This window comes from Nuphar pumila, chromosome 8 (assembly GCF_984573655.1).
Source record: "Nuphar pumila chromosome 8, dmNupPumi1.hap1.1, whole genome shotgun sequence".
Lineage (NCBI taxonomy): Eukaryota > Viridiplantae > Streptophyta > Magnoliopsida > Nymphaeales > Nymphaeaceae > Nuphar > Nuphar pumila.
Window position 1 is genome coordinate 46354495 of NC_143256.1, and position 19901 is coordinate 46374395.

Here is a 19901-nt window from a genome sequence, read left to right on the forward strand (position 1 = left end):
GAAGGGATATGTATATATATATAAGTATATATATACATATATATATATATATCCATATACACGTATACATATAGGTAGATATACATATATACATATAATGAGAAGACATATATGTTTAATGGAAATTCCACATAATGGGTAAAACCAGAAAATATATGTATATACAGTTTCTGTAGGTGATTTCGCACAACCGTATTTCCCAAACTACAAGGTAATTTTCAATAAAAATAGGTATAGAGCTTCTCTATATATCAGTAATGATGCTTGCAAAAGATGGCATATGGATCATGAACGGATGTGGATATATCCGTTCATGAACATAGCCGATTATCAAGACTGCATACCTGCAGAAGATGGTAAATATAACACATACGTGATGTGTAAGAAGTTCATTGTGGGAACAATGGGCTGTCTTCAAGAAAATTGTGACAAGGCTATGAAAAGTACATCCCATGTAATGCAGCAGTGACATTAGCATACTAACATGGCTGGGTTATGCCAGACGTCTACATATTGTCCATCAGATAATCATTCAGCAATTTGAGGAGATGCTTGACATTTTGCAGTAGAAGATCAAATGGCTAAATCAAAGATATCAACCCTTTTTACATAACATATTTCACTATATTAATAAATGAAGGATTTTCAATTAACTACAGTGAAAACCAGAAACCATGACTCTTTGTGTCCTGTAATCAATTTGATTTTCAGGTGGACCAGTCCTCATTAATTAAGTTTTAGCATCGAACCGAATTCTGGATGCCACAAAACATGCTTGGCATTATTTATGATACTAAGCTATATATACATATCTATACAACTGATAATAAAACATGCTGATAATACATTTTCAGAACTAATCTATATAATAAATCAAACAAATCAATCTTACAAATGAGATCAATTGGTCATAACAAATGGCTTCAGCAGATGCTCCCTCACAATAAATAGTATGATGCAAAGACCCTAAATGATACTATTTACAGTAGTGAAGCAGGGTGGCAGTGTGATTTTGCAGAAGAAAAAAAAAAACAATAATACACAAAATATCAGTAAACTATATGTCAGATGCATAGGTTGAGAAAGGCCTTGCGCTGGATCAATCTTGGGCGAGTTTGGGTTGCGCAGGAGCAGCTTTAAGTTGTTCTTCAGTTACCTTCAGATAATCTTCACTGAAATAAGGTTTTTCAGCAGCTTGAGGGATTAGAAAAGAGGGCAGTCTCCTGCGTTTTTGCTGGATCTTCTGTTGGCTGAAGGACGATAAGCTAAAGGCTGAAGGTGGAAGACCTGCAACTGGATCTCCTGCTGATGGGGCTGAAGGCTGATGAAGGATGGCGCTGGCTGTTGTGGCTGAAGCAAGATAGGAAAAACGGTGGTGGCTCTCTTGCGGTTGGGCTGGAGTGGAGGTGTGCGGCAACTGCTGGAGGTGGAAGATCTGCGACTGGTGGTGATGGTGATGCAGCCGTTGAAGTGTCTGGTGGTTGGGCTGAAGAAGGATGAAGCTCTTGTTGGTAGGTTGGAGATGGTGAGAAACCTGCGGCTGGGCTCTAGTGGCTGAAGAGGGATCTCGATAGCCAAATGGCTGGGGCTGAAGAAGGTGAAAACGCCTCCTTTCCACCTTGAGAGCCTCCTGCAAAAACCGAAAATCTCCAATTCAAAACCCTCTCTCGTGAATGCCCTGCCCCCCTTTTTAAAAACTTTCCCCTCTTTTCAAAAAAAAACGCAGCCCTCCCTTCCGTTACAATTTTTTTTTTTGAAAACTTTTCAAAGTTTTTGTAACTGATTTTTAAAAACTCGTCGTTTTAGAGGCTGGACAAAATCTTAGGTTTTTAAAATCATTTTGGGTTTGTTGACCTAAGTCTTAGATAACTAAGCATTTTTTTTAAAAACTGTTTCTAAAAAAAATGAATAGTGATATCATAAAAAAAAAAATTTAATGATAATAATAAATGGGAGATGCCACCTCAGCCATCTTTAAAATTCTTTTGAAAATAAAGCTTTATTTTGTGTTGGCAACTTCTTTTATTTTCAATTGGGGTGCCACATGTGTGTGGGCCCACTGACTAAAAATGAATAATATTGAGAAAAATAAAAAGGAAAATTTGCAAATTGGTATGGACTTCGGGTGGGTCCCGCTTGAGAATAAACACCTTACCTGAGAGTCTTAGTATGATGCTAGTTCAAAGGCGGGTCTCGCTCCATTTATTTGAAGATACGAGATAAAACCTTATTTGTTTTTCAAGAATTTGGAAAAATTGGGTTTTCAGGGCAAAAATATGGATAAATGTAAAAACAAAATTTGTAAAGAGATTTAAAATCTTTTGCAAAAACAGTTTTGAGATAAAATCTTTAAAATCAATATCCAAATATCCAGATTGTTTTCTTGAGAAAATTTTTGTAATTCAAAGTCCTGGGGGTAAAATGGGAAAATTTGATAATTTTGAATACCCAGGGTTTTTAAAAATCAATTTGAAAAAGTTTAAAAATCAAATCCGGATGCACAATTTTGAAAATCAGGAATTCTGGATCTCAAACTGACATGCTATGCAGTGAAATGATGCAATGCTATGCAAAGACATGTTCTATGAAATGTCACTCTCAGCTTGGACTTGGAAATTCTAACTTCTTCTCCAGAAAAAGGATTTGAAAATTTTCAATTTGAAGATGTCTTTGAACCTAAATATAAAAATTTTGAAGCTCAAGAATGAAATTTAGGGCTTTCTGCAAGGTTCAATCTTGGAAAATGACCATTTTGCCCTTCATTGCTTCTGAAGAACTGAAATATGATGATTGAGGGCGATGTCAAGAAGGTGAGTGAAAATTTGGGGTGTTTACAGATGCCCCTCTTTGCTACTAAGCCGGCTTATGGTCGAGCTTTGTGGCAAAGAAAACACACCAAATTTGGGCTATATATAAAAAAATGCCCCAGTTAGAAGGATCTGACTGGGTATGAAGAAGTTAGCCCGAAGAAGATGGTAGATATGAAATGGAGAAATGAAGAGGAGAAACTCACTCTGTGAGAGCGAAGTTCAGGTTTATGCCTTTAACCTGGATGGGAGAGGAAATGCTCTGTATGGAACGAAGCTCAGGTTTGACCCTTAACTTGATTGGGGATTGAAAAATCTCATAGAAATGAGATTCAGGTTTGTGCCCTTATTCTGATTGGGCGGAAAATGGAATACCTCTTCAAGGGAGGCTCAGGTTTATACCCTTATCCTGATTGGGCGGAAAATGGAATACCTCTTCAAGAGAGGCTCAGGTTTATACCCTTATCCTGATTGGGCGGAAAATGAATTGGTATGATGAAACCTTCGGATTTTGCACAATAAATCCAACAGGGGTTTTGCAAAAGGAAGGAAAATGGGGTCCCTAAAGCTTGAAAAGGGGTTGATCTTGGACGTCTCATTGCTGAGACTAAAATCAGCTTTTGAAATTGCCTCTTGCGGGAAATGATTGTTGGTTCGACCTCAAACCGAAATGGGACTGTCTATGGTGGGACAGTGGGGACACAGGGAAGTGTGCAAATCTGAGAGTTTATGCTCTCAAAGAAGGGAAGGAATCAAGTCTTTAAGAGGGATGTAAAATTGGTGTCAGGATGTATCAAGGATGGATATCAAGCTCTCACTTCATGTCAGGATAACTAGAAAATATTGTCAAAATATTGAGAATTCTGTTGTTGATTCAAAGTTTTTGAAGATGTTGCGCATTATTGCAAAGATATTTTTTACTTTCTACCCAAAGCATTACCTCCAAACAAGGTTCACTTTGTAGAATCGAGACTTGAAATCCAAATTGCTTGCAATTGACCTTCTTTAAGGAAGCTATCAATTTCCTTGATATGAACAGGAAAGATAATTTGATATTATGAAAGCAGTTGATGAAAGGATATTGATAATAGAATTTCACAAATTTAAAGAAATTCTTGGTAGATTTGGCAGTTTGATATCCTGGGAGCTTCTCTCATGATAATCTTTCTGCACTCTTTTGGCTCTCTTGGGTTTTGGCTACATTCTCCTTCATTTTGGAGATGTTCCGACTTTTTCTCTCTTTCTTTCTCCTCTCTTTCTCTCTTTTGGGAGGGTACGTCACAAGCTCCTTCATCTTGGAGATGTTTCGATCCTTCTTTGATGATATTGGCTCATGGGTCAGAGATTTTTTGGATGATAGCTAAAATTAAATATCTTTTAGGGATTGTTGAGAGGTTCATCGCATCTGCCTTCATCTCGACAGTGCTTTGGACTTTCCCTGGAAGGACCCGTCACAAACTCCGTCATCTTGGAGATGTTTCGAATCTTCTTTGGCCCCGGGGGTCTACTCGCTTAATTTGCCTTCATCTTGACGACAAGTGAGAGATCCCTTTTGCGGATACTTAATTGCAGCTTAGGTGATTCTGAGGAGACAGGGTTTTGATGAATACTCTATTTTTCTAGCACTCAGGATATTTTCACTGCCTCGTCTTTTCAAGAATAGTCTTTAAAGATGTGCCATTGACTGCGATCAATATCAATCATTTATGGCTTTGCAATAACACTGAATCTTCTTTGCTGGCCATATCGAGGACTTATCCTTCATCCTTTTGGTTGGCCAATAGAAAGAATTTGAAGTTTGAATCTCTTTTCGCAAAAGCTTCACTCTTTTGGAAGTAATGCTGAAGGTAAACTGAAATAAAGATTTGTGCAATAAAGATTCTGAAGTCAACAATTAATTGATTGACAAATTGACAAAATTTTCTTGAAATCCCTAGTGAAAGTGAGTATTTGCAATCTGGCTCAACACATCCGTGACGAAAATTCTCCTCTCTTTTTCCCCAAAAAGAGAGACTCAGGCTTAGCCCTTACCTGAATGGGAAATGGAGAATACTTCTCTCTTCCCTGAAGAGGAGGTGTTTGCAAAACGAACTTTCGAAGAGAAATTAAGCTTCCGTCAAAGCTCCCTAATATTAGGCTTCTCTTATGGAAAGGGGGCCGATAATAGTGAGGTCTGAAAATTGGGTCATGAAAGGAGTGAGTCCATCACACTCTCCCTGCAAAGAGGGTCCTTCATGATGAAAAATGGCCTAGTATGAAATTGGGAGGTTACAAGAAAAACGAGTCTCCGTCGAGCCTCTCCTTTAAAAGGGTTCCTTGTGTGAAATTGGAAATTGTTTTACAAACGGTTCACAAAGACACGAGTCCCTTCAAACTCTCCCTAAACAGGGGATAAGTGAACAAATTGGATAGCATGCGAAAAGAATGAGCTCCCTCGAACTCTCCCTAAACGGGTCTCTCGCAAGAGAAAATGATTGAAATTGGATTGACGCAAAGGTCGAAATTGGAAATTGGAAAATTGCTTGTTTGGAAATTGGATGACCCAGAAGTCGAAATTGGATAATTGAATGACCTAACGATCGAAATTGGGAATTGATAGACTAAAAGGTCAAAATTGTGTGACCCGAAGGTAGGAATTGAGAATTGAGTGACCCGAAGGTCGAAAATTAGAAATTAAATGACCTGAAGGTCAAAATTGAGAATTGAGAATTTAAATTGGAAATTGGGTGACCCCATGGGTCGGCATTGGAGAATGGCATGATCCAAAGATTGAAATTGGAAATTAGTGGGCAAAATATCAAATTTGAGCAATTGACAGACCCTGAGGATCGAAATGACTTGTATCAAGAAAGGAGAATGATGAATTAGAGTCAGAGCTCGAATAAAATATAGAGATCACGAGTCGGAACCCGGATCAACAAAAGAAAATGAAGTGCTTGAATTAGAGTTTGGATAAGACAAAGAGATCTCGAGTCGGAACTCGAATCAACAGAGAAAATGAAGAGCTCGAATCTGAGCTCGAATAAAATAGAGAGATCTCGAATCGGAACCCGGATCAACAAAAGAAAATGATGTGAAATAAAACCCGAGTTGGAACTCATTTTTTCGAAAAGTTTGGGATTTTGAAAATGTACCAGTTTAAACATTGGATTTTGAAACAATACCAGTTCGAGCACTGGGTTTTAGTTCAGTATTGGTGATTACCTTCCAATTTTGAATCATTAGAAATTATGATGGGACTGTTTGTTGAAATCCCAATACTGACTGGATTGTTGTTAATGTATTTGAATGCAAATGAATATGAATTGATGCACATGAATGCACAAGTGCGTGAAATGAGGAATTTGTTTATCCTGCCTGCATACAGAACAAAATTTTAAAAATGCCCCAGTGTAACTGGGAAAGAAAGTTGAATCATTATTTGAAGGAAACAGGAAGATTACAAGAGGAGACTAAATGTTTCAGGTGTAGAACTTTTTCAAGTGTCGAGCATTAATAGGATCTGGCAATTCTACCCCATCGGCGTTGATAAGCCGATATGAGTTGCGGGGTAATGCTTCTTTGACGACATATGGGCCTTCCCAATTTGGCGACCATTTACCGCCAGGATGATGCTTGAGATAGGTTGTGGATCGAAGCACTAACTCATTGACTTTGAATCTTCTTTCGATGATAGACTTCGCATACTGCCTGGCTACTCTCTGGCGATAGGATTGAGCATGCTCTGCTGCTTTTAACCTTCTCTCATCGAGTAAGTCTAACTGTACCAGTCGCTGCTGCTGGTATTGATCAAGAGGTAATTGCAGAAGCGATGCGAATTTCAAAGCGGGCTTCTGAACGTGTAGCGGCAACACTACTTCTGTTCCATAGACCAGTTCTGATGGAGTAGCATTCGTTGGAGTGCGAATAGTGGTCCGGTAAGCCCATAGTGCATCGTGGATCTTCTCATGCCAATCACGACCTGTTTCCACAGTTCGCTCCACGATGCGAATTAAGATCTTGTTGGTGGCCTCTGCCTGACCATTCTCTTGAGGATAATATGGGGCAGAGAAATGATGACAAATCTTGAACTTTGAGCAGAATGTCTTCATTCTTTCATTCTTGAAATGACTGCCATTATCTGATACAATGTCATGCGAGATGCCGAAACGGCAAAGGATGCTCTTGTGAATAAAAGAGACCACATGTCGGCCTTCTACTGTGCGAAGAGTGATAGCTTCTACCCACTTGGTGAAATATTCTGTTGCGGCAAGGAAATATTTATGGCCATTTGAAGCTGAAGGAGTGATGGGACCTACAACATCAAAGGCCCACATAGAGAACGGCCATGGAGAGACAACAGATTGTAAATAAGTTGTCGGAGCATGAATAGAAGGTGCATGTATCTGGCATTGCACACACTTCTTCACATAATGATAACAGTCTTGTTGCATAGTTTTCTAATAATAACCTGCTCTGATGATCTGCTTGACAAGGGTTTGGTAGCCGACGTGACCACCACAGATACCTTCGTGTGCTTCTCGCACAACCTCTTTGGCTTCGTCTTCATCTAAACATCTGGAATACTCTAAGCTGAATCTACGACGATAGAGGACATTGGCCAAAATGAAATATCGAGTAGACATACGCTGGATTGCTCGCTGCTCTTTCTTTGAGAGTTCTGGAGGAAATTCGCCAGTTTCTATGAAAGTTTTGATGTTATAATACCAAGGCTTCTTCCTTTGCTCAGCCTGGTTTACTTGTTCAACTGGAAGGAAAGCAGGTTGGTCAAGTCTGTCAATTTCAAAAGAGCGACAAGATTCTCCATTTCTGAATGCCATAATAGAGCCTAAACTGGCTAGGCTATCAGTCACTTGATTAAAATCTCTCTTGATATGGAAGAGCTGGAATTCTTCAAACTTGCTGATAAGAGCTGAAACAATTTTCTGATAGGGAAATAGCTTCTGATCTTTAACTTGCCATTCAGCTCGAACTTGATTGACAACAAGTAATGAGTCGCCGTAGGCATGCACTCTCTTAACATTGAAGTCTAGTAGAATCTTTAGACCTTGAATCAGGGCTTCATATTCAGCCATATTGTGAGTGCATTGAAAATCTAATTTGAGAGAAAATGGAATCATCTCTTTCTCAGGAGTGATTAATAAAATTTCGATGCCTATTCCAGCCATATTCTTAGAACCATCGAAAAATAAATTCCAGACTGGAGATTGCTGGATATTGCAAATTTGCTCGTCTGGGAAATCATCTTCGGCTTTCACCTCTTCCGCCAAAGGAAAATCCACTAATTGGTCTGCAATTGTTTGGCCTTTGATTGATTGTTGCGAGACATATTCTAAGTCATACTGCATCAATAAGACTTGCCATTTGGCGACTCGTCCGCTGAGAAAAGGTTGCTCCAAGATGTATTTGAGAGGATTGAGTTTAGACAAGATTTTGACTTCTGATGCTATCTGGTAGTGTCTTAGCTTCTGACACATCCACACCAGAGCTAGGCAGGTCTTCTCTATTTGGGAATATTTCTTTTCATAGTCTATGAAAGTCTTACTCACATAATAGATGGCGTGCTCTATCAGGCTGTCTTCTTTGTATTGTGCCAAGAATCCGCCGCATGCAACTTGATTGGCTGAGATGTATAACAAAAGAGGCTTTTCCAATTCTGGCGGCTTCAGGATTGGAGGATTGAGAAGATACTTCTTGATTCTATCAAACGATTGCTGACACTCTGGTCTCCATTCGAACTTAACTCCTTTTCTGAGCAAGTGGTTGAAAAGTTCACATCTCATCGCCAAGTTGGAAATAAATCGCCGGATTTATTGCATGCGTCCCTGAAGGATACGCAACTTTTTGAGATTTTTCGGGGGTGGCATATCAATGATAGCCTTGGCTTTGGCCGGGTCAACTTCAATTCCCTTTTTGCTGACCAGAAAACCCAACAGTTTGCCTGATTCGACTCCAAAGACACATTTTTGCGGGTTAAGCCTTAACTTGTAAAGAATGAGTCTCTTAAAGACTTGATCAAGTGCTTCGAGGTGATCTTCTCCCTCTTTAGATTTCACGAGGATATCATCAACATACGCATCCATGATTTTGCGCATCTGATCATGAAAGATAACGGCCATTGCCCGTTGATATGTTGCTCCAGCATTCTTGAGCCCAAAAGGCATAACTGTATAGCAAAAAGTGCCCCAAGGCGTAGTAAAGGAAGTTTTAGATTGGTCGCGGGCGGCCAACTTAATCTGGTTGTAGCCGGAATATCCATCCATGAAGGAGAACATGGCATGTCCTGCTGCGTTGTCAATCAGAAGATCAATGCTTGGCAGTGGATAGTCATCCTTCGGAGTTGCCTTGTTGAGGTCTCTGAAGTCTATGCAAATCCTGACTTTGCCACTTTTCTTTGGGACAACGACGATATTGGCTAACCAATCTGGATAGTCAATAGTTCGGATAAATCCTGTTTTGAGCAGATCTTCAAGTCCTTCTTTGACCTGTTGTTCTATTCTGGGATCCATTTTTCTCAGCTTTTGCTTAACTGGCTTTACATCTGGCTTCAAAACGAGTCGATGTTCGACCAATTTGGGATCTAAGCCCGGCATATCTTCATATGTCCATGCAAAAACTTCTTCATGTTGTTTGAGAAAATTGGTGAGCCTTTCTTTCTCTTCCGGACTTAGACTGGTACCGATCTTGAGGATCTTGGGATATTCCTCTGAGCCGATATTGACATCTTCAGTAGGATCTTGTACTAGAGAAGATGGTTCATCTTGCTTCTGAACTGAGGCGAACTCTGGTAATTCCTGAAGATACGGATCAAATTCTGCATAATCATCTAACTGTTCTGCAACCTTGCTATCTCTTGTGCTTGCTTTGACTCGGTGAATTGCTGCCGATTTTTGGAAAGCCTTGGGATTGATAACGAGTTTCTTGATTGTTCGGGAAGACATTTCTGAAATTTTGGATAAGAAATTGGATTCAGAAAAAAATCGTCCATCATACGACAAACAATCATTTAAAAAGAATTATGCATAAAATGACATTTGAGTTATATAATGAGGAGATAGAGAAGGAAGATAGATGGCATCCAGATAGACAAAGAAACTTGACATTTTATTGATTTCAATTGATAAAAGACATTAAGACATTTATTTTGAAAGGAATAGAAAGGAAATGCAACAACGATTCTCAATGTGCCCCTCTAACATAAACAGTCTTCTTTGGTGAGCTCCCGCCAGAAAACCCTAATCCTGCCCTATGGGGATGATGCTTTTGGATCATTGGCTTGACACGACCATCTTCATTTTTTCCTAGTCCTTTAAAGGGTTGATAACCATGCTTCAGAAGTAAATCAAATCCCTTTCTTGCTTTCATGAATTGTGGAAACAATGGATGATCTTTGACAGTGTCGTAGCTGACACGACCTCCAATCTTGAAGAACTTGGGACCTCTCCATCGGGTCATGGCTACAGTATGCAGGGATAATTCTGATGTGGCCTGAAGTATTTCCTGACTTTTTCCGAGACTGATTTCTTCATTCTCTCTGATGCTAGGAATATCTGCAGTGAATGATGGTCGAGGAATCATAGGCTGTGGGAGCCTTTCTTCCGGGTCCTCTCCGAGCACTGTTGTAATCATTCCACCTTTGGACCATTTTACGCATTGATGCAAGGTGGAAGGCACTGCGTTTGCATTATGAATCCACGTCCTTCCGAGCAACAGATTGTAGGTGGGTGGCACATTGACCACATGAAAAAGCACTGAATGCACAGAATAGTTAATGAATACTTCCAGGAATATCTTGCCTTTTGCCGTCTGACCATGGTTGTCAAACCCATAGATGGTGATAGGGTCTGGAATGTATTCTTCTTCCTTAATGCCTAGTGCCTTTGTGGTCATTTCAGGACATATATTGAGGTTGCTGCCTCCATCTACTAGCACACGGGGTACTGTCATTCCCCTGACCCGGACGACGATGTAAAGAGCATTACTGTGAAAGGAATGAGGCTTTGGAAGGTCCTTATCCGAGAAAGTGATTGGCGCGTTGGTCATGGCCGAATTCACTATTTGTGCCATGTCTTCAGGAGTGGTACTGGGCTTAACTTTGATCTTTCTGAGCAGATCATCCAGTACTTGCTGATGCTTGCAGGAACTCTTGGCCAAATCAAGAATGGAAACATTGGATAGAGCGGTCAGAGTCTTCTGACTTGAATTCTCCGGCTTGGGCTTGATGATTTGATTGAGAAAATCAGGAAGTCCCTTTGACTTGGGGATTGACTTTACAGGTGCTTCAGAAATTTTCATCTTGCCCAATGCTGAGATTAGATCCATCTTCTTAGAATCAGAAGTTGCTTGTCGTAGTACTGACACCTGGTGCTGAACCTGGAGATCTTGTGCAAAACACGGCTTGATATGCTCATGCGGTAAGAATGGTTGTGCGGACACCACTGCCGTGGTGTGTGAAGGAAAAGGCTGCTTAAGAATGTTCATTTCTTCTTCTTCTTCCCCTTCTACCAATAAATTTTTATCGATAAGATCCTGCACAATGTTCTTGAGAACGAAACAGTTCTCAGTGCTGTGTCCCACTGTTTTGTGGAACTTGCAGAATTGATCTTTCCATTTCCCCATAGGCACAGGGGGATCAGCCAGTCTAGGCAACTTGACCATTTCTTTCGACAGCATATATTCGAGCACATCTTCGAGTGATTGGTCGAGAGGAGTGAATTTTCGGTCATAACTCCATCCTTCGTGTTTAACCTTTTCACGCAATTTAGGCCCTTGGTCTTGCTGAGAAGGCTTGCTGAACTGAGGAGCAGGCTTCATTTTCTGATCTCCTTTATTGTTGGAATTGTTTGTGCCATAGCAGTAATCTTTCTTCTGCCCTTTATACTGATTTCGGCTATTGTTGTTGTTGTTGTTGGCAGAGAAGGTGAAGTGAGCTTTCTTCTTCTGCTCACTTTGAGGGTTACTTTTGGAAAAAGTGAAGCCTTCATAGACTCCATTCTCTACGCTCAGCTCGAGTCATTCTGCTCGCTCAGTTAATTCAATGAAGGTCCGAGATGGTGCAGTAGAGATTAATCGTCTTAACAGCTGCGAAAAGTTATTGAGGATTAGGGACAGGGCGTGCCTTTCCGAGATAGGATCTCTCATCTTGTTACAGGCTGACCTCCATCTGTGAATAAAGTCTCATGCTTTTTCATTCTCGTTCTGCCTCTGACTGCAGAGATGACTTAATGTCGGGAGCGCTTCTGTGTTGAACAAAAAGCGTTCAATAAATAAATTCACCACTTTATCGAACTCCTTGAGCTAGATGGGATTGATATGTTCAGCATACCATTTAGCTGCAACTCCTTCCAAGCTGCGAGGGAAACACAGGAACAGTGCTCTGTTATCTCTCTTGAATCTTGAACACTCTGCGAAGAAAGTGGCGAGATGGGCTTTCGAATCGCCAGAACCATCGAACTTGATGAATTTTCGGGGAAGGTTTTCGAGATCGTCATCCCTTTCGAGGCCGTCATAGAAGTCCTCACTGGTGAAGATTTTCTTGCCCTTGTCGCGGGCTTGGAGATCCTTAACAACTCGGGCCATTTCCCTGAATTGTGACTGCAGAGGTTCTTCTGTGACTTGATTCTTTGCTTTGCGGCTCCTCCTTTGTTCTCGGCCACGTTTCTGAAATGCCGGAGGCACCTCATATTCTTCCTCAGTGTCTTCAGTTGATTCGGATTCATCTGAGATTTCTTCTGGCTGAATCTGCTTTTTGGAAGCCTTCTTATTCTTGTGCCCGTGGAACTTTTCTTTAAATTGATTTTTTTTTGCACTAGTCCCAGCCTGTTCACTCATCATTTTATTCATCATCTTTCGGAACATGGCATACATTTGAAGGTCTATGCCGTCATCCTCTTGTTGCTGCTCTTGACTCTTCTCAGATCGGGGGGAGCACATCTCTTCTTCTGAGGCTGACGAGTATTGCGATGTCATTGTTCTTTTGCCTGATCTTGTCTGAACCATCAAATGTTATGGATGCTCTCTTCAGGGCAAAGACCTGATTAGATTATGAAGGAATTGGTTTTTGGAAGAAATATTTATTGAAAATATGGTAGACAATTTGAAGAAGATGTCCCATTACTAGGGACTGAGTCGTTGCTAGAATCACGACAATTGTGTTGTCAATTCTTTTAGCACGAGAAACAAACAACGAAAATATGCCTTGTTACCTAGGCGAGGTCGTCAAACCACAATAGAAAAAGAGAGAATTTTATTAAAATGAGAAAACATGATTTTATTGATCTTGACAAAGAGGTGGAGGACAAACAATTTGCCACCATTCATGATAATCAGCAGACACTCTAGGACCAGGAAAGATTTTAAGGGAGACAAAGGAATCCCAGCCGTAGCGGGCAGAATGATATGCCTCGGACCATTGCGCGGAAGTGAGATCAAACTCTGCCATAACTCCTGATAACAATCGGGCTTCGACGTACTGCTGTCTCTGGGAGAACGGCCGGACACATCTCTCTGGTTGGTAGTAAGTGCAGAAGAAAGGTCCCAGCAACTTGAACCGCTTGCCATAAGCATACGTATATCTGGGAGGAGATAGTTGTCGATCAAAATAGTCGCAGACTACGTCATCTTCTTGAATGTTATTGATCATAGACCGGTACTGTACCACTGGAAGAAGTTCTTGACCATTATATCTGAAAGAGCTTGCTCGGGCTGGAACATGCTGGAAAAACGAGGATTGAAGTGCGTAGATGCAACCTTCAACTAAGATGGATTCTCCAAGTGAGAATCGGGTCAAACCACGATATAGGAAGGAGAGCGCTGCCATGGCTATGGAGAGACGATTGGTTTGTCGACTTCCCCATCTTCTCATAAGCTGGATTATTGTAATGTCCATGTAGTTTTGTCCATCTGGGAAGAGGGATAATCCTACAGTGCATAAAACCATTGCATTCTGAATCCTTTCTTTAGCTGTCCTGGACAACGAACTGACTTCAACGAAGGTCCCGTACTGACGATACAACTCAAGCAGGTCGACATATTCATTCTCCTCCAACTGGATCAAGGGCCAGGATCGGCGGCCTGTCATACGAGCTAATGAATCTCGGGGGTCCAAACCCTTGACATTGATGAGGAATTGATGTTCTAATGGATCGCTTGGCTGACCGACTGGCTCTGGCAATCCCATGATCTCTGAAAATTCATCCATTAAAACGGTCATTTCTCCCCACGGGAACCAGAATGTACATGTCCGAGGATTCCATCGCTCCGCCATTGCGTGGATCAGGTTGTCGTTGATGGTCTGCTTTCCAACTGCTGACGCCAATTCTAATCCGCACTCGCTCAAATGGTCCGGGAACATTCGGGAAAAGCTTTTTAGCCAGGAATAATACCACCGGGGAATGAAAGTTCTGGTGCTAAGGGCTCGATGTTCAGGACGACCTTGTCGCACCTCGAAGGAGATGTGACCTTCAGGAAAGATAGGATCGACTTGACTGGATGCCATTGAACTGAAAATAGAAGAAGACTTAGAATGAGACTTAGGAAATTGTGAAATTTTGAAAAAAAAAATTGCAAGCAGGACAAAAAAATGTAACTGGAAAATTCGAGATCCAGGGGAAAGGTAGAATGTAAAATTACCTGGAGTTTTGAAAGAAATGGGATATTTGAGAAAATCATCCAGGGTTTGAGAAAAATATCTCGTGCAAAATAAGGATATTTGAAAAAAACCTAATAAGTTGGAAAACATTGGGAAATATAAAGAATTGAGGAAATAACACACATATAATCATATCCTGCACAAACATTTATGCACATTCAGCATTCCCTAAAAGGCTGACTCTAAATGCATCCATTTGAAAACAGCTGTAGGACCCTAATCCTAACTCTAGGTTCAGATCATCTTTGTCCAATCCAGTTATGCCGATATACCCGAACCGAAATCCGAGGTACGTGGCATATAATTTAAACTCCGGTTCTAAGGTAAGGTTTTCCAACATCCTTGAGCGCCTACCGATATACTTTGGACTGTGGCCCGCGGTACGTGGTAGGGGGGTGTTAACCCAAATAATTGGCCCAGTTGTGAGGCTTTGTCCCGAACTAGGGTTCTGGAAGAGAGCCCAGCAACGTGAAGACCGGGTAACGATAGGTGATTGGGGTTTGAAAAAATGATCACATGCAAGAAATAGATGGCTCTAAATCCTAAAGAGATCGACTTTTGAAAATCTTTGAAGAAGCATACATTGTTTGCATTCAGATCCTAAATTGAGGAGAGTTGTATTTAGACCTAAGTCTATGTGAGCATGAAAATATCTCCTCAATATAGTCCTACCAAACCATGCCTAAGCTATATGCAGTAAATGTCAGCTAGGTCAGAATCTAGGCTCCTAGGCTCACATGATATTGAAAGTAAAAGCTGACATTTTGTGAACATAATTTCGATAATTAAACTAAGTCAAGTATAATTTAAGTCAGACAAGGACAGGTCCCATCACGGTCGCCAAACCTGTTATCGTCGCAAAATTTTTCCCGTCTTCCCTTCCTTGCGGAAGAGAGAGGAAAATGCTTTCGCGATTCAAACTTGACCGGATTTTGGAAATTGTTTTGAAATATACTCGCCTCCGTTTTTGAAAATTGCGGGAAAATCCATGGGATGGGGCTCGACCTGTCGGTACGAGGTTCAACCGTTCCTGCCGCCTTAAACAGGGGTAATCGAACCAAGGACCAAAATTATGCTTGACATAGTTAAATCAACCAAATTGTGTTCTATCCTAAATGCGCAGAGAATTCAGGCATGTGCTATGAGAATTTTGGGAAATGTAAATTGGAAAATATGATGTATGCTTAGAAAATATTTGAAGTTGGAAAGCATTTCTCAGGAAAAGATGGAAATCAATCTCTCAAGAAAACTCAGACGAAGAAGGTTTGAAATCTCGAGAAAGTTTATAAAGAGTTGGAAAATCTTGAAGAAGTGAGAATCTTGAGAAAGTTTAAATGAGAATCTCGGGAAAATCTTGAGAAAGTTTATAAAGACTTAGAAAAATGAGAATCTCAGGACAATTTTGAGAAGGCTTAGAAAGACTTGGAAAATCATGAGGAAATGAGACTCTCAGGAAAACTGTAGGAATTCTTGAGAAAACATGAACATTTGAAAAAAGGAAAGCACTTGTTGGGAAACTCAGACTTTAAGAAAAGGATAGAAAATTTATAGGAAAGGTTCATTGGAGAATGAAACTTAGAACTTGGGAAATTGAAATCCTGAAAACATTGTCCTTGAAATCTCTGAAAATCGATTTCTGATTCTTGAGAAATATGAAAATTCCTTTTGAAAAATGGTTCTTAAGAAAATAACTTTTTAAGGAAAATCATGGGAAAACTTTGATTTGGGAAATCCAACTCCGAATATCATCATAGTTTCTTGAGAAAATCGATTCCATGAAGTGAAAATCTTTTGAGAAAATCATGAGAAAAACAAATGATGCAGATGATGTGAATGAATGAATGCACTTTTGAAAAGATTTTTGAAAATTTTATTGGAAAAATGTGGATTAGACCAAAATAAATCCTTCACATATTTTGACTGTGGCCATGAATATATTCAGGGTTTATTTGAATTAATTCATAATATTTTGAAATCATTGGAAATATGAGGTGCATTTTCAAGATAGCCTAAGAGTGTAGGCTCAATGTGACTGGTAGAGAGATGATGGATCTGGGTCTCGTCCATATTCCGACTAGGGCCGTAAATATGGACTCCACCGAGTTCATCAACTCTCTAAGAGTTGGTGCACGTGCCATTCGTGTTCATCCACGGTGGGTTTTGAAAATTGAGATATATGCATCATAGAATCAGGATATTACTGAAATCAAACTATATGAGATGCGGCCTAATCTAAGCAGTAAAAGTAAATCTTATTCCAAGGTTTACATCGGATTGTTACATTGCATAACATAAAGTAAAGTAAAATTGAAATGGAGCCAAGGAATCAACCTCCTCTAGATTTTCCTGCAAAATGAGAGTTAGTACAAAATAAACAAGGAAATGGACATATATATAATATATACAACGAAGAGACATATACAAATATCAAAATGCTAAAATAGGTGCTAAATGTCATGTAACGATGGAGGTGTAACTATATGAGAAAATATATGGATGTTCATACATGGAAATAAGAGCACATGCAGAGATATATATATATATATATACAAGTATATATCTATGTATATATATATATATATATATATATATATATATATATATATATACATATATATATATACATATATACGTATACATATAGATAAATATATATAGATATACATATATATATAGATATATATATATACATATAATGAGAAAATATGTACATACTAATGGAAATTACGTATAATAGGTAAAACCAGAAATTACAGGTATATATAGTTTCTGTAGGTGATTTCACACAACCATACTTCTCAAATTATAATGCAATTTCCAGTAAAAATGGGTATGGAGCCTCCCTATATATCCATAATGAAGCATGCCAAAGATGGTTGGGAGATCACGATTGGATATAGAGATATTCGTTCATGAATATGGCCAAATATCAAGACTGCACACTTGCAGCAGAAAATGAATATGTGCAGGAAATGGGTTGTGGAAGCATCATGGGCTATTTTAAGGATATCATGAAAAGGATATGAAAAGCTTGGTGAATAGGTGAAAATGTCATGGAAAATGATGAAATAATATGTATAATTGGTGCTGCAAATGGGGTGATATAGCAAACAAGAATTTAACACTAAGATAAGCAAAATTTCATAAAACCAAGGGTGATGTTCCAGCCATAGCTTCATAAAACAGGGATTTTAACAGCAAGCTAGACAAAATCTCATAAATCAAATGATGGTGTTCCAACATAACTTCATAAAACAGGAATTTGAATATCAAGCTCATAAATCAAATGATGAAGTTCCAGCCATAACTTCATAAAACAAGAATTTTGAACATCAAGCTCATAAATCAAATGATGATATTCCAGCCCATAGTTTCATAAAACAGAAATTGTAGCATCAAATGATGAAGTTCCAGCCATAACTTCATAAAACAAGAATTTTACCATCAAGCTAAACAAAATTTCATAAATCAAATGATGAAGTTCCAGCCATAACTTCATAAAACAGGAATTTGAATATCAAGCTCATAAATCACATGATGAAGTTCCAGCCATAACTTCATAAAACAAGAATTTTGAACATCAAGCTCGTAAATCAAATGATGAAGTTCCAGCCATAACTTCATAAAACAAGAATTTTGAACATCAAGCTCATAAATTAAATGATGATGTATTTACAAGAGTAAGAGAAAAGAAAAATACATGTAATAGCAAATACTCATGAAGGGATATGTATATATATATAAGTATATATATACATATATATATATATATATCCATATATACATATACACGTATACATATAGGTAGATATACAATAGATATACATATATATAGATACATATATACATATAATGAGAAGACATATATGTTTAATGGAAATTCCACATAATGGGTAAAACCAGAAAACATATGTATATACAGTTTCTGTAGGTGATTTCGCACAGCCGTATTTCCCAAACTACAAGGTAATTTTCAATAAAAATTGGTATAGAGCTTCTCTATATATCGGTAATGACTTTTGCAAAAGATGGCATATGGATCATGAACGGATGTGGATATATCCGTTCATGAACATAGCCGATTATCAAGACTGCATACCTGCAGAAGATGGTAAATATAACACATACGTGATGTGTAAGAAGTGCATTGTGGGAACAATGGGCTGTCTTCAAGAAAATTGTGACAAGGCTATGAAAAGTACATCCCATGTAATGCAGCAGTGACATTAGCATACTAACATGGCTGGGTTATGCCAGACGTCTACATATTGTCCATCAGATAATCATTCAGCAATTTGAGGAGATGCTTGACATTTTGCAGTAGAAGATCAAATGGCTAAATCAAAGATATCAACCCTTTTTACATAACATATTTCACTATATTAATAAATGAAGGATTTTCAATTAACTACAGTGAAAACCAGAAACCATGACTCTTTGTTTCCTGTAATCAATTTGATTTTCAGGTGGACCAGTCCTCATTAATTAAGTTTTAGCATCGAACCGAATTCTTGATGCCACAAAACATGCTTGGCATTATTTATGATACTAAGCTATATATACATATCTATACAACTGATAATAAAACATGCTGATAATACATTTTCAGAACTAATCTATATAATAAATCAAACAAATCAATCTTACAAATGAGATCAATTGGTCATAACAAATGGCTTCAGCAGATGCTCCCTCACAATAAATAGTATGATGCAAAGACCCTAAATGATACTATTTACAGCAGTGAAGCAGGGTGGCAGTGTGATTTTGCAGAAGAAAAAAAAAACAATAATACACAAAATATCAGTAAACTATATGTCAGATGCATAGGTTGAGAAAGGCCTTGCGCTGGATCAATCTTGGGCGAGTTTGGGTTGCGCAGGAGCAGCTTTAAGTTGTTCTTCAGTTACCTTCAGATAATCTTCACTGAAATAAGGTTTTTCACCAGCTGGAGGGATTAGAAAAGAGGGCAGTCTCCTGGATTTTTGCTGGATCTTCTGTTGGCTGAAGGACGATGGGCTGAAGGCTGAAGGTGGAAGACCTGCAACTGGATCTCCTGCTGATGGGGCTGAAGGCTGATGAAGGATGGCGCTGGCTGCTGTGGCTGAAGCAAGATAGGAAAAACGGTGGTGGCTCTCTTGCGGTTGGGCTGGAGTGGAGGTGTGCGGCAACTGCTGGAGGTGGAAGATCTGCGACTGGTGGTGATGGTGATGCAGCCGTTGAAGTGTCTGGTGGTTGGGCTGAAGAAGGATGAAGCTCTTGTTGGTAGGTTGGAGATGGTGAGAAACCTGCGGCTAGGCTGTAGTGGCTGAAGAGGGATCTCGATAGCCAAATGGCTGGGGCTGAAGAAGGTGAAAACGCCTCCTTTCCACCTTGAGAGCCTCCTGCAAAAACCGAAAATCTCCAATTCAAAATCCCCTCTCGTGAATGCCCTACCCCCCTTT